This window comes from Silene latifolia, chromosome 10, assembly GCF_048544455.1.
Source record: "Silene latifolia isolate original U9 population chromosome 10, ASM4854445v1, whole genome shotgun sequence".
In the NCBI taxonomy this organism is placed as follows: Eukaryota; Viridiplantae; Streptophyta; class Magnoliopsida; order Caryophyllales; family Caryophyllaceae; genus Silene; species Silene latifolia.
This window is the reverse complement of record NC_133535.1, coordinates 73141471-73156800: the sequence shown is the minus strand read 5'-3', so window position 1 is coordinate 73156800 and position 15330 is coordinate 73141471. Positions and strand designations below refer to the sequence as shown.

At 35.2% G+C, this 15330-nt stretch overlaps 1 long non-coding RNA gene and 1 other non-coding gene across 2 annotated transcripts; both read left to right on the top strand.

Annotated features, from left to right (window-relative positions):
• Positions 1 to 461: 461 nt before the first annotated feature.
• LOC141610400 (small nucleolar RNA R71) lies at positions 462 to 568 on the top strand. The gene has a single exon (XR_012528311.1). It is a non-coding gene; the product is annotated as a small nucleolar RNA R71 (small nucleolar RNA).
• A 7882-nt stretch (positions 569 to 8450) lies between these two features.
• LOC141609033 (uncharacterized) lies at positions 8451 to 14657 on the top strand. Its single transcript, XR_012527150.1, has 3 exons — positions 8451 to 8807; positions 11238 to 13910; positions 13994 to 14657. It is a non-coding gene; the product is annotated as an uncharacterized LOC141609033 (long non-coding RNA).
• The last annotated feature ends 673 nt before the right edge of the window (positions 14658 to 15330 follow it).

Below are 15330 nucleotides of genomic sequence, written 5' to 3'. Positions count from 1 at the left end.
TATAATTTGAATAAGGGGTACCACTCTTATATGCTTGAAAAGCATTCACTTGTTCATTTGTTCCCCTACATTCACTTTGGTCATGTCCCAAAGTTCCACAATTTTCACATATCCCACTTGGGATTGATGAAGATGCTGTCATGGCATTAACATGTTGCTTTGGTGATTTTGAGGCTTCTTCAAGTCTAGCCATAGCTTTTTCGAACTTCAAATTGATGGTATCAATGTGAGCACTAAGTTGAGCACCCAATTGTGTAATAGAGTCCACTTCATTCTTTCCTCCTCTAGTAGCCTTGCGAGGGCTACTATATTATGAATTATGGACCGCCATTTCCTCAATCTTGTTCCAAGTTTGATTTTCGTCAACTTCGGTGAACATACCATTTGATCCCATGTTGAGAATGTTTCTTGAGTCTTCATAAAGATCATTCCAGAATTGTTGTACCAAGAACCACTCGCTAAGTCCATGATGAGGACATGAGCGACAAATTCCTTTGAATCGCTCCCAAGCTTCATACAAGGATTCTTCATCTCTTTGCTTAAAGCCCGTAATTTGAGCTCTTAGCATGTTAGTCTTTTCCGGTGGGTAGAACTTTTTGTAGAAAGCTAGAGCCAATTTCTTCCAAGAGTCAATTCCGAGAGTAGCCTTATCAAGGCCTTTCAACCACTGTTTTGCGGTGCCAATTAGAGAAAAAGGAAATAAGACCCATCGAATTTGGTCTTGAGTTACACCGGTTTGTGAAATCGCATCACAATAGTCACAAAAAGTCTCCATGTGAGAGTGAGGGTCTTCACTAGACATCCTCCCAAATTGGCTTCTTTCGAGTAATTGGATAAATGCGGATTTGGCAATAAAATTTCCGGTTAAGTGTTGTGGTGTGGGAGTACCATTGGGTAGGTTCTCCTCGGTTGGTACGGAATGTGATGAAAATTTAGGCATTGTGGGTTGATTTTATGTTGGATTTTGTGTTGGGTTCTCTTCACCTTCTCTTGCAAAAAAGGGTTGATGAACTCAATAATGTTTGGTTGAATATCTACAACCTCACCAATACCTCTCAAAGTTCCTCTAGCAAGTCTTCTATTGTTTGTCAAAGTCCTTTCGATTTCAAGATCAAAGGGTAACAAGTTACCTTGTGATATTCTAGACATGCAAAATATCAAACAACTTGAAAATAATTAGAACAAACCTTGAGGAGTTTTACTTCCCCAAGGCAAAGAAAGACACAACTAATAACAATCTAAAAAAATCTAAATCAAGTTAACACCGTCCCCGGCAACGGCGCCATTTTTTGGTCGAGCCCTCTTGAGAGCTTTAGTTTTCGGTACTTGCCGTTAGGAGCACCTAGACCAAAACACTATTTATAACTCCACAAACAACTCTACAATTAGTAAAGAGGCAAGTAAAGGTCGGATCCCAAGGGACGGGAATTGAGATGAGATTTTCAATTGCAACTAGCGGTGTCTAGGGGTGTCACAATTTGGGGTTTGAAGTAGAAGATCACTAAACTAAATAGCAATGAAATTAAACAAACAAGATGATTAAAAAGGGATGTAAACAATTGATAAAAGGCACTAGGGTGTCCTAGGGTCATAGGGGATTCATGGGAATAGATCATACAAACATATTTTCAAATTATAAGCAAGCAATTATTGTTGTGATGGATCGAGTTGGTTTATATCTTACAATCCTAGGAAAGTTTGGGTCCCGGAGCCGAATCGATTAGATTGTACAATACCTACAAGTCGACTTAATCTTCCCTACTCGACTATATGCATGGTCTAATGAGACTCGAGTTGGTTTATGTCTTACAAGTCTCATTGAAAAGATAGGTGATGGGTAAAAAATGCAAGGATTCATAGGCTCGCATTTCATCAAACATAACATGTGCATAAGTTGAGATCACAACAAGTAAGCAAATAAACTATGAAAACATATTAATTTAAGCATGAATCATCCCCCATGTTGGTTTCCCCTAATTACCCATTAACCCTAGCTAAGAAAACTACTCACTCATTATCATGTTGAACATGCTAGCAAGGTTGTCAATCATACCAACAAAGTAAAACATGATGAATAAATGAAGATGATTAACAATAAATAAAAAGGGATTAAGAGAATTATACCTACTAATGATTCGAATAATAAAGCAAAGAATAATAGAAGTACTTGATGATTGATTAGAAGGTTGTCAATCTCCCAATAATAACCCAAATAATCTTCAATTACCCAAAATGAAAGATGAACAAAAGAGAGATTAAGGAAATGAGATTTGTATTAAGACTTGATTAAATGTTGATTACAAGATTAAAGAGAGATTAGATTGATATAAGCTAAACTAGAGATTGCTAAGAAGAATATGATAATCTAATTAGACTAATGGGGTATTTATAGAGGTGATTAGGTACACAAATTAGGGTTTACTAAGGTCTTAAATGACGATTAGATCCTTGAGGAATCGCTCCTCTCAGAAAAATATGCGAGTCTCCTTTTTGCTAGTCTTTCCCGAAGTATGCGCATCCTTCATAAAACATGTAGAAGACGAAATAGCTGTCACACAATCCGAGTGTCCAGAGCACGTGACGAGCGGATTGTCTTCTTGTTGGACGAGCGGATTGTGGTGGTGGACGGCGGATTGTGGTGGTTTTGGACGAGCAGCCTTCTGAGGAAGACGCTCAGATTGCTTGTCTTGGACGGGCGGATTGTGGGCAATCCGCTCGGATTGTAGATCAGCTTCTTCCTTTCTTCTTTTCTTCCTTTCTCTTCATAAAATCCTTGAGGATTTCCTCGGGGATGCAAGGATTTTATCTCATCATTGCCCATCTACTATAGTATGTATAAAGGCCTTCTAGTCTTGTCTTCTCTTTGATGTTTGGTCATTGAATTCAATCAATTTAGCTCCATTTTTCCATGAAAATGCAAAGTTTGCACTCATTTCCTACCAAGGGATCAAAACCTCAAAGAATATGCAAAACAAAGGACTAAAGATAACAAATGATCCAAATATGCACTAAAAAGCATGGGAACAAGGCTAATTCGGGGACTAAATATGCTCAAATTATGGTCACATCAATTAACTATTCTCGTTTTATTAATTCGTATTTGCATGACTATTTCTTTCCTCAATTTATATTATTCTAGTTGTTTTATGTCTTGTTCTTGTCTTTTCGATGATGTCAAGAGGGGGAAGAAATTGTATGACTTGAATGATTGCCTAAGCTTGCTCCTTGTCAAGATCTTTAATCTCTTAAGGGGTTCCATGCTATAACCTTGAATAAAAATAGCTTGTTCTTGTGATCAACTTACTATAACTTTGGTAGTAGCATGTTAAGGGGGAACTTGACCTTAGTAACAAATCATAGGAGACTTGCCATCATAAAAAAGGGGGAATTTGTTGGACTATATTTATATAAGTTTTGATAATGACAAGTATTATGATTTGTAATATGTTATACTCTTGTGCTTGTAATTGTTTGTTAAATGGTGCATATCTTAGTTGACAATTACTACGAAGACTAATTGTTGTTATAGCATATGATGGAATTCTCATGATGAAATTGGAGCTTGGTAATGAAGTTTGGTTATGGTTGTTTTGTCTATAACCATAGAAGACTAAATCAAGCAAAACAATATATTATTTGATGGAAGCTCAAGATGAAGAGTTTCTAGATCAAGATGAAGAAAGGAACTTATATTTGAAGATCTTATGAAGATTAGGAATATAGGATTTCATTCTATAAATGGTATGAACAAAATGGTTTTTGAGAAAGTATGGTTATAGCTATTTCATCTCTAACCTTACCTATCAAATTTCTTGGTTATAGCCATTTGACCTATAACCATGAACGACATATAAGAGAGCACAATTTAAGCTTTATATTTATTTATTATTTCGAAAATTAAAGTGATATTTATACTATATCTTTTCTGGATGAAATTAGTAATATTGATTATATAAATCCTACTTATTTATTATACAACTTATGGGTTGTTATGTAATCTAGGGTTTCTAATCATATTATTTTAGTTTTATGATTTAAAACTAATTAACTTTAGGGTTTCAATTAGAGTGAAATGGATTGTGGACATATCACCTTCTAGTCGAAAATATCCTAGTAGTAATTAGGGTTTTTAAATATAAGGTATTTTGTTGATAAAAATAAATGTTTTAACCTAGCCCACTTCAAGGATTTTCGGACCTAAGGGGTCGGCTAGGGTGTCGAATCTTTAACCTAGTTTTAGGTTTTTCTACTCCTATAAATACCAAAGTATTTCATTAGAAAAGGTAAGAAACTTATTTTGAGAAAAACCTTTGCAAAAATCTTAAGCATATTTCGAATTCAATTTTTTCATTTTTGCAATTATTTTCGAAACCCTAATTGTGTCTAAAGCAAAACGTGTGCCTCTTATTTGTCAATCATTCTCGTTCATTTCATTAATAGGATTATAGTACTCATTGTATTCATACTCGTTCATTAACGTGAACACTAGTAGAATCTAGTAGTACTTTCTTATTAACGTAAGATAGAAATCGAGTATTTAACGATACTCAAATTCAGTTACAACTCTAGTTAGTTGTACGAGTTAGATTGATAATTTTGTAATCCGTAGGAAGGTACTAAAGTTATTAATCGAGAATAGTGGACGTAGGTTTTGACTTGTGAAACTGAACCACTTCAAAATTTCGTGTGTCTTCTTTATTTTCGCATTCATTGTTTCATTATCACACATACGATAAATTAATTAGTCGAGTTTAATTAATAAACATCGAGTAATTAATAAATTATCAATAAATCGAAAAAGTGGGTAAGAGTTTTATATACTTAATTTCCCCCCCCCTCTTGAGTATATCTTTATATAGACTCTACAAGCATTTCAGCAGCTGCTACAAACGCTACTGAAAAAATAGCATTTCAGCGGATGCTAGAACAAGCTAAAATCATTTTTTTTAATAAAAATAATTAAAACCGATAACGGTTAAAAATAACGCGGGGCAAACAATTATTTGACAACGGTTTTATTTAGATAAATAACCGTTGACATATTTTTCCTCCCATTCAAACCGCTAAAAATATAAGATAACGAACGATAACCGTTGCCGACTTCAAAACTTTTACAACGGTTTATTTAAGCAAAACCGTTGTCAAAATTTCATCAATAAAATAGATAATGGTTACATATCGTTGTCAACAGATAAATATAACAACGGTTTTGCATGCATTAAAGCCGTTGTTATATTTTGACATTCAATTAAATAAGATAACGAAATCAACCGTTATCATATATAATATTTAACAACTATTTTGCAACGATAAAACGTTGTCAATCGTAAACTACGACAACGGATTTGAAACCGTTATTAAGATTTAATAACAGTTTTTTAAAAGATTTTATAACGGTTCTTGAGTTGTGATAACGATATTATAGAGCCGTTATTGATGTTATATAACGGTTGCGTATTAATTGTACAATCGTGGTATATATTTAACAACAGTCGTTGCAATAACGTTCCCGTGTTTCTATTTAAAAACGTTAATTGCATTATTTGACCGTTATTGAAGGTTTTATTTGGCGTAGTGAATGAGATGATTATAACCTTACCAAATATAAAAAAAAATTGGCATAAAGAATTATTAATATTTTACGAAAACTCTCAATTTTTTTTTGTACATTGTCCTAAAATATGATAAAATTAAACTTTAAAAAAATTCCGTCTTATACCCCACCATTGCCATGTCAATATGGTACTCGCAGTGTATAGAAAATTTTATACATTGACTGTAACCATAGCTTTTTCGCACAATAATGGTGTCATGGATGTGGAATATAAAATTATCCAACATATATAAAAAAATAGAGTTTTTTTTATAACTACTACCTTGGTACTACACTGTTTAAAGAACTACTACCAAAATAATTTTCGTTTAAAAACTACTACCAGTAAGTTTGTTTTTTTTTAAAAAAAAAACACTAACAAATCTCGTCCAAACCCAATAAAAAACAATATCATCCATTTATTTTTTGAATTTTCATCTTAAGTTGTAAATTTTAACCATTTAACACTACTAAGACTACCGTTTGCCAATCATTTTGGGGCAAAATCATTTCAACCTAACTTCATCTATTTCAGCTATCTAACATAATCAAGGTGAAAAAGTTGCTTAATCTTCGTCAAAGTAACTCGTTTAAGGGATAAAATTTTCAACTTAAGATGGAAATTCAAAAAAAATTGTCCCTAGCAGTGAGTAATTACTTGAACTTCTGGGCCACCATATGCTCTTGTTGAATAAGTTCTAAATTTCCGGATTATTCTCAACCAGCTCCTTCTAAATATTTTCTAGTAAAACACCAGTAAGTGTAGAGCTATTTTCAATATCAGAAAAATCACCTTTCTTTAAATTTTTATGCACTGGTTTCAGCTCCTTCAGTTTCTTAACTATATGGAACATTTTGGGACCACTATGTCTTCTTTACCAAACACTATCTACACAATCTCTAAACAATTCAGATTGCCCCCACATAGTAAAGTATTTGAAACTCCTTCTACCATTGATTTAGATCTTTTTATCAAGTATTGTATAAGGCAGTGTTGAACCATATAGATATATATGTTTATGTTTTGATGATGTCAAGAGTGCTTGATATTTTATATACTCGTTGCGCTTAATTGTTTGTTTAGTCTTTTAGATTGGACTTACTAATCGTAAGCAATAAAGAATTGTGATGGAAGTATGATGTGTTTATATCATGATGAAGCCCTCAATCAAGGATGAAGGTTTTACGACTATTAAAGAATTAGTCAAGCGTTCATGTGAAGATGAAGCTCATTTAAAGATTGATCAAGCTTGAATGGCGAAGTAGCCTACACTTGAAGATCTCCTAAGAAGATTAGAATAGCATAGGTGATTAGCTCGTAATGGTAACGTAAGAATGCACTTCTTAGAATAGTAAAGTTATAGCCTCACAGCTATAACGTGTCTTATATAAGAGCTCAATGTTATAGCTCTTCTACTATAACATTGAGATGTCAAGTTTACATAATACACGACTAAAATGTTTTCAAATTGTTTTTGAAAAATGTTTTTGTTTCTTTTAAATGTTTTAGCAAAAATTATTTATTTAACAAGGAAGTCTATATTCATATTAAGTGTGGTTTTATTTTAAGCTTATAATTAGTAATTATGTTGAATCACTTATGAGTTGAGTCATATTACTAATTAGGGTTTCTAATATTACATACTCTTAAACCCTAAATCTAACCTAATATCAAGCTAGGGTTTTCACGAAAATCAAGGCCTATGAGCCGTGTTGCTCTCGTGTGAACTTAGCAATACAAGTTGATCATTGTTAAGATTTTATTCTCTAGAATTATCTTAACATATCTTTTATATCTAACATGATATGGTTATATATGATAAGGATATTTTTGTTATGAAAAATCTTATCATATCTTATGATTTAAGGAAAAGATAATAGGAGAATAATTGATAAAATTATCTTTTAGTTATTCTTTATTATCTTCTAAGATTTTAAGAAAAGAAATAACAAGATATGATTTGTTTACATATCTATTATTTTGGCCACTAGGGTTTCGGTGAAACCGAGTGCTATGCTTCCTCTTTCGCTATAAATACTTTACTCTTTGCTACATTTGAAAATAAGACCTTTGAGCATAATTTTGATTTTATATTCAAAAGCAAAAATCGTGTTTTTAAAGCGAGAAAACCATTTTGTTTATTTTCGAAAAAGGTCGTATGTTTTATACTTGTGGATTCGTTCTTTCATTATCATCATAAGATAATAGTGCTTAATTGATTTCTTACTCGTTCATTAACGTGAACTTTTAGTAGAATCATTAGTGCTTTCTTATTATCGTAAGTTAGTCACTCGAGTATTTAGCGATACTCACTTGAGTTACAAGTAGGGTTAGTTGTACGAGTTGGATTAGTAAATTTGTAATCCGTAGAAATGTACTAAATTTATTAATCGAGAATAGTGGACTTAGGTTTCGATTTGTGAAACTAAACCACTTCAAAAATCCGTGTGTCTCTTTCTCTTTCGTTTTCCTTACGCTTTGTTTTAGTTCGTTTATTAGTTGATTAGTTAAAGTTTAATCAATAAACTTTAAATAATTAATTATATTTATACAGTCGAAAAAGCAGGTAAAGTTTTTAATCCTCAATTCACCCCCCCCCTAGTATTTCGGATCGATAGACTCTTCAGGCAGTGATAAAACAAGCCTTAAGGGTTAAATTTAGCGATGTAATCTCCAAATTCCTCAATCCATTCATGATTCCCCATTGCTTTGTCTAATCTACCATAGACTTTATCCACATGCACTTGTTTATTGGAGCATGTGGCTTGAATACCATATATATATATATATATATATATATATATATATATATATATATATATATATATATATATATATATATAACAAAAAAATAAAGAAACACACAACTAGAATTGTTTCATCTCCACATCAGTAGTATTTACACCAAATCTTTCTACTGGAGATAATACAGTATTGAAATCCTCTGCCCAAAGCCAGGGAACATCACAATTCAAAACCTTAATTTTATGAAACATTAAAAGTTCATTCCTCTCATTAACTCCATTATATTCATAAATCATTGTGAGAAGGAACTTCTTAGCATCACTCCTTCATTCCACACTCATGTGTATATGCTGAGCCCCATGTGATAAAAATTGAATAGTAAAGCAATCGGGTTTTCACAAGATCTAAATTATCCCTCTTTTATGCCAACTACAATTACTAGACACACTGCATCCATCAAAAAGAGAGGTATTTTTATTAAGCAAGTTACTAGGTTTTATTTTGGTTTCTAATAGTCCAAATAATTCTATTCCATTATTCTGCATAAACTATTTTACTATTTTCTGTTTATTAACATCATTAAGGCCTCTAACATTCCAAAAACCTATACTATGCATTAGGGATGATGGAAGGGGGATCCTTACCACCCTGATCTACCCCCTAGGAGTAGACAGTCTATTCAAAGCCTCCAGAAAAGTATATGGTCCAGTGCTACTATCTGCCCTTATAACATGAGCCCCACTTTACTTATTAAGTCTCATAATCCTCCAGACAGGGGTAGATTTGATGACCCTAGACAAATGTGGGAACAATTCAGGTGTGAATAATGCACTTGTTTGTACTTGAATAGGTGATGGAACTACTGCCTTCTGAACAGGTTTCCATACCTGCTTTTGCTTTGATCCCTACTGCACTTTCTTCTTCCGAGGTTTTAGAGGAGCCTTCCTACATTTTTCCTTGTCATGCCCCATCCCCTTACAGACTCCACATGAAACATGCATCCAATCATATTCAACTAGCACCTCAACCATCTTACCTGTTCATCCAAGAAAAGCACATTCTCTGGCAATTTCTGATTTATCTTAAGTTCTACCATCACTCGTGCATAACTCAATCGAATTTTCTCATTTGGGGCACTATCTTTCTAGACGTACTCACCAACAAGGCCTGTAATTTTGGGCAAACAGTCTCCCTATAATTTAATGGGAATCCCAGTAAGCCTCACCTATACATGGACCTCATCCACCCTCTCCTTAATCAGGTCCACATCCACATGCCAAGGTTTAACAATCATAGGTTTATTGTCAAACAGATAATGACCATATTTCAACACATCTTCCTTATTCTCATATTTCTTAAACAAAACTAAGAAAATCCATTAGCCATGAAGGAAACTCTATCAACATCAAAATGAGCCCAAATTCTATAAATAAAGTCCTCAATGACCTCCCAAGGAGGGTTGGCTCCTAGAATATAACAATAAATAGAGTTATTCTTAAATTCTATCTCTTTCTGAATATCAACATGAGTGAACTGATGCAAGTCACAAAGTTCCTCATCCTAAGTAATCATCTCCATAACTAGTACATTTCGTCCTCTTTGACACAGCGTCCAACATAACTAGTTATGCTCCCTAATATCCCCATTCAAGTTCAAAACCGGAATCCCATTCAGTTCACCCATCGATTTTGTTTGTCGTACATCCACTAAAGTAGGTCCCTTTGAACCCGAAGCCTGGGCACTCTGCTGCACCCCTGCATCTACAAAAGTAGTCTCCTTCTGCTTATTCTTCTGTGTTTGTGTTATTTTTGGTGTATTTGTTTTTGTTGTAGCAGAAGAAGGATATAACAGTCCCTTTTAATTGAGAATGTCTTCCTAAAGGCTCTTAGTAAACAGGGGTGCTACAAAGTGGTATCAGTGCGAACGATCCTAGGGCATAGCCAATAACCCTAATGAACCTAGGATGTGTCTAATAAAATGAACCCCAGGTAGAAAATATTAGGAGCCCCTTTAGCTTGGTTAGGGAGACGTCCTTTACTTTAATTATGGCCCTTATAGTCTTGAACCGATCACCATGACGAGTATTGAAGAGAGTGGGTAGATAGAGTGGATATTATGTGATTTAATTATTTTGTTACTCCTTGGTATGTGAAGGTCTAAAGAGTAAATGTAAGTATGAATTTACCATGGTTGGACCTGTTATGAAGTGAGATGGATAGAGGATGATGTGAACAAAAAGAGATTGGTGGAGTATTTTATGAAATTTTCATGTTGGTGTAAAAGTTTTAGGAAATGAATGACGACAAACATGTATGATGTCCCGAAGCTAATAATAACATGAAAATGGATTACATAACTTGTGGAAATTGTAAAAGTTTATTGTTACATGTAACATTGAGACAGCTATTATACTTGCGTAAACTGTTTGACCGTATTGCCAAAGTAAGAAAAGTCGATTGACCAGAACCTCCAGTCGATCGACTAAACTGTGTTTTTGATAAAAGTGGTCGACTGAAAAGTTTTGGTGGACGACAGAGACGGATAAGTTGAATAAGTCGATCGACAAAAGTTAGTGGTCGATCGAATAATGTTTTGGTCGATTGACTAAAAACCCATGTTGATCGACTAAATGGACAGATAATGATTTTGGCGAATGTTATTTGAGTTTAGTTTTGCATGTCTAGCAATATGACAACATGTTCAGCCTTGCTAATATGTATATTATGTGATAACGTGAGTAGTTTGTGTTAATCTCAGTAAGAATATGTATAACTGTATTTAAGCATCCAAATTCCGTGGTTGTTTAATGTAGACCCATTTAATAAGTATAATGCATATGTTTTTTATTGCTAATGAATGATAAGATGCCACCTAAGAAGGGATTTTCCACTTTGTCAGTTGCTCATAACATGTCGACCGAGGAGATAGAAACGTTGTTGGAAATTAATGCAACACTGACATCATAATTGCAAAATTCGACTAACCAAAAGAAGTGGTAGTGGATGCTGCGATGATGAGTACAACAAATAATCGTCATGGGCCTACTAAATATGATGGTCAAGGGGAGCCTTCGTTGTTGGGAGATTGGTGTTAGGAGTTTTACAACATATTTGAGTTATTAAACTGCCCAGTTGAGATGGAAGTGGATCAAGCTACTTTTTACATGAAAGGAAAGACAGGCTTCTAGTGGAGCCGTAACAAGGAGATGGTTATGGAAGCTTTCACAGAGAGTGATGAGACTCATGTGCACTGGACTATTTTCAAGAGCAGACTAAGAAATAAGTTCATACCTGAATACATAAGGAGCAAGTTGAGGTCAGAGTTCAACATGTTCAACATGACCGTAGAGATAATAGTTGGGGAATATCGCAACAAGTTTATGGAGTTAGCAAAGTATGTAGCTAACTTGAAGCTGAGCGAGGAAGGTTGTCATTAGATATATTGAAGAGGCTACTAGCTAGGGAGCCAACTGATGTGAAAGAAGTACATCACGAAGTAGGGCATGCTGAGAGAATAGTTGATTTGACGAAAGAGAAAAAGAAAATAAATGGTGAAAAGAGGAAGCCTGAGACAGTAAGTGAGGGGTAAGGAGCTAGTAAGAAACACTGCTACAATCCATTTAGGTCTTATTCTGCCAGTAGGTCTAATTATGGAGGAGGATTGGGATAAAGTGGAGATGAGAGTCAAAGCTAGGGATAAAATCACGAATGGAGATGTTTCAACTATGATAAAATGGACCATAAATATTTCGAGTGTAGTAGTGGACCGATAAATAGAAATGGAGGGGGAAATTAAGAAGGATACTGCATTCTAGCACCATATATGGGAAGCAATCGTTACTCAGGTTAATGGAGTAACCATAGGAGCTACAAAAACAATAACCAGGGCCTCTATAATAATCAGACTTATGGAGGAGGATCCTACCAGAAGTCGAGTGGTTATAAAAACAACAACAACCAGAGCTATTGCGGAGGATCATACCAGAGTCCGAATAATGAGGAAATAAGAACAGCAGACTGCCTCACCTAGCACGGTGCAGGGCGGCGCGACCAATAGATTATTCCTGTAATACCTAGATCTTTCGAGCCATCTAAAGGAACCTTGGGAATAGTAAAAGGACCCTTAAGATTGATGAGAGGCTACTTGTGAGCTAAGTAATTAGTCATGCTAGATGAAGTGTGGATTTCGTGGACCGAGTAGACTGCACTCGACCGAGTATGAGTGATCCTTGACCAAGTGAGTTTCACTCGGCCGATTGATTGGACATTAGACCGAGTGTGGTTCACCAGGCCGATTGATCGGGCACTCGACCGAATGGACCTGTACAGTGGTGATATAAATAGTGTCGGGACCTAAAATCCCTCTAACCCTAAATCATTTCCTTCTCTCTTTTTTAAGCCTCCAAATTCTCTCCCTTCTCTTTAGAACTCTCCTTAGCCTCCTCTTATGGTGTGTGAGCATGGATTTGAGATCTTACACATTCCTCATATCTTCTTTCACCTTGTAAGTCAAGATCTTACCTTTTTATGCTTTCACCAAACCCTAACCTTTAGGGGGTTTTATGGATAATGTTAATTATTGCTTTATTTAGTATTATGGGTAATTAAGGGGTAATAATAAGAGTTTTATATAATATAAGAGTATAGGATAGGTTGTGATGATAATTATGTGATTTATGTAAGATGAGATGGTTTTGTGAGACGGATTCTTGGTTGTCTTGAGTTGCTTACGAAGTTTGCTAAAATATAGGGTTTCCCTACTCAATTTTGGTAACATGGATGCTTACTCATATTTTTACATATGTCATTCTTGTTGTTGCAAGTCGTACATGATAATTAGACTTGCATTATAACATGTGGTTGTATAAATGTGTCTCAAAGGATAGTTATGCTTGTGGGTTTGTATTTAAACATGTTAATGGGGGGGATTGTATCTTGATGTATTATTGGGATTTATTGTTGGTATACATGAGTACATGGCATACTTGGCACTCATTATACATGAAAAAGAGGCATATTTTGTAATACTCGCCTTTTTAGAAGACTTTAGGAATGACTTTCCGTGCCTAAGGAACCATTTTGGGAATGTCTCGAGAGCCACTTAGCGTTCCTAACTTCGACTACTCGACATATTTGGGTATAGTCGGTCTTGTATGTGTGGTACTTGGCCGAGTGGGGTTTACTCGATCGAGTGGGGGTGATGCTCGACCGAGTGTCGGTGGTTCAACAGTTATTTTACGACCGCGAGCCAGGATTTATGTTATTTCATTTCCTAATTTCCTTCATTCCTCCAACCCTAAAAGTCAGACTCTTTTCCCCATCTATCATCTCCCTTTCCATCTACTTTATACTCTATACCTTACGGTCAAGCAAGTGAGCACAAGTTTAGCATGTCGGGACTTAACCATCGAAGTAGTCTAACATGGCAAGGTATGTTGCTTCTATCATCGTTAGTATTAACATGTGATAATGGTAGATCGTGATAGAGTCTAATTGATTGTTGTAGGCGATGATGTCGGGATCACATTCTTATATATGTTATTGGCTGCGGTTGCAAGAGGATTCGCTAGAGGTAGGATTTTCCTACTGAGTATAGTTGTATGATTTAATTGTGTTGTTGTGATTGTTAATTTTATTGTGATTAATTGTTGTTAGATGATTGATGTTGATGGAGTGATGATTTTGATAGTGAAGCCATGTCGGGAGGTGGACTTCACCACCATGTATCACCTCTTGTAACTCGCGTCAGAAGAGGGTTGTGAACATTAAGGATCTGGGTTCGCTCGTTGTGATGAGCGAAAATTTTGATGACCACTGCTACAGTCTGGCATCGGCAGAGGTTTGTTACCTGTTGCGATGGGAACCATTGGTGCGATTCAGACACCGGTTACTATAGAGTACAAGGTAATGGTGATGGTACTATTTTATGTGGTTTGTTCATTGTGTTTCGTGTGGCATCTTTACATTCATCATGCACTTTTACTGACCTTGTGTGGTGTTGTGTGGTTTCCTTATTTTCGTTTACTTCATTGTGGTGATCTATTGGATATTGGCGAAAAATGGTGAGCAATGAGACGTTTTAGGTCTGTCATGATTGCTGGATTGGCTTTTGGGTCAGTCGGAGAGATCGTGGTGACACGGAATGTGATTTTATAGAGATCAGTGATATCCCATCAATCGTATTTCAGTAAATAAGTATTTGACTTGTATCCTTTTTGTAGTTTCGTTGTAAGCTTTGTAATAAACATTAATAATTGTTGTTTTATTATTAGTTTGATATAAACTACCTCGGGCAACCGAGATGGTAGCACCCTTATTTACTTCGAAGGTCTTACTAAACTGCGAAAGGCTCCTTGGTAAATGGGGTGTTACAAAGTGTTATCAGAGCGACGATTTTGGAATCTGAACCAATGAACCAAATGAACGTCGAGAGTCTAATAAAATGAAGCTGGTGTATTTGTGTTGGGAGCCCTCTCATATTTAATTTTAGGTGAAAAGGCGCCCTCGTTCCAGAATCCCGGCTCTAACATGCATAAGCCAGTAACTCCATGGTAAGATAAAGGTGTGGGCGAGATTAAGTATGCTTTAGGCGTGATGTGTAATCTATTCCTTGGAAGTTGTATGTATATCTTGAGGTACGAGGATGAATGAGTATGATTCCTTGGGTTCATGTGCATGGTTCTGTGCTTGAGTCTGTTATTGCTATTACGTGAACTATAAATATTATTCTAGAAAGGTACAAGTGTGGATGTGGTAAACGTGCTACTTGAGTATGTGTATGCTTAGGCATATTTGAATTAGTTGTCGAATATATGTTTGGGTAACATTGTGTATAGTAGATAGAAGAATGAGACTAGTAGAGTACTAAGAGATCGTAAGAGATAAGATGGTAGTGTAGTATCTAACTTGTGAAGAGTTCTAGGTACGTCCTAGATTTCGAACATAATTTCTTATGCTGCAGGAACGACGAGGCAATCATAGAACAACATTTC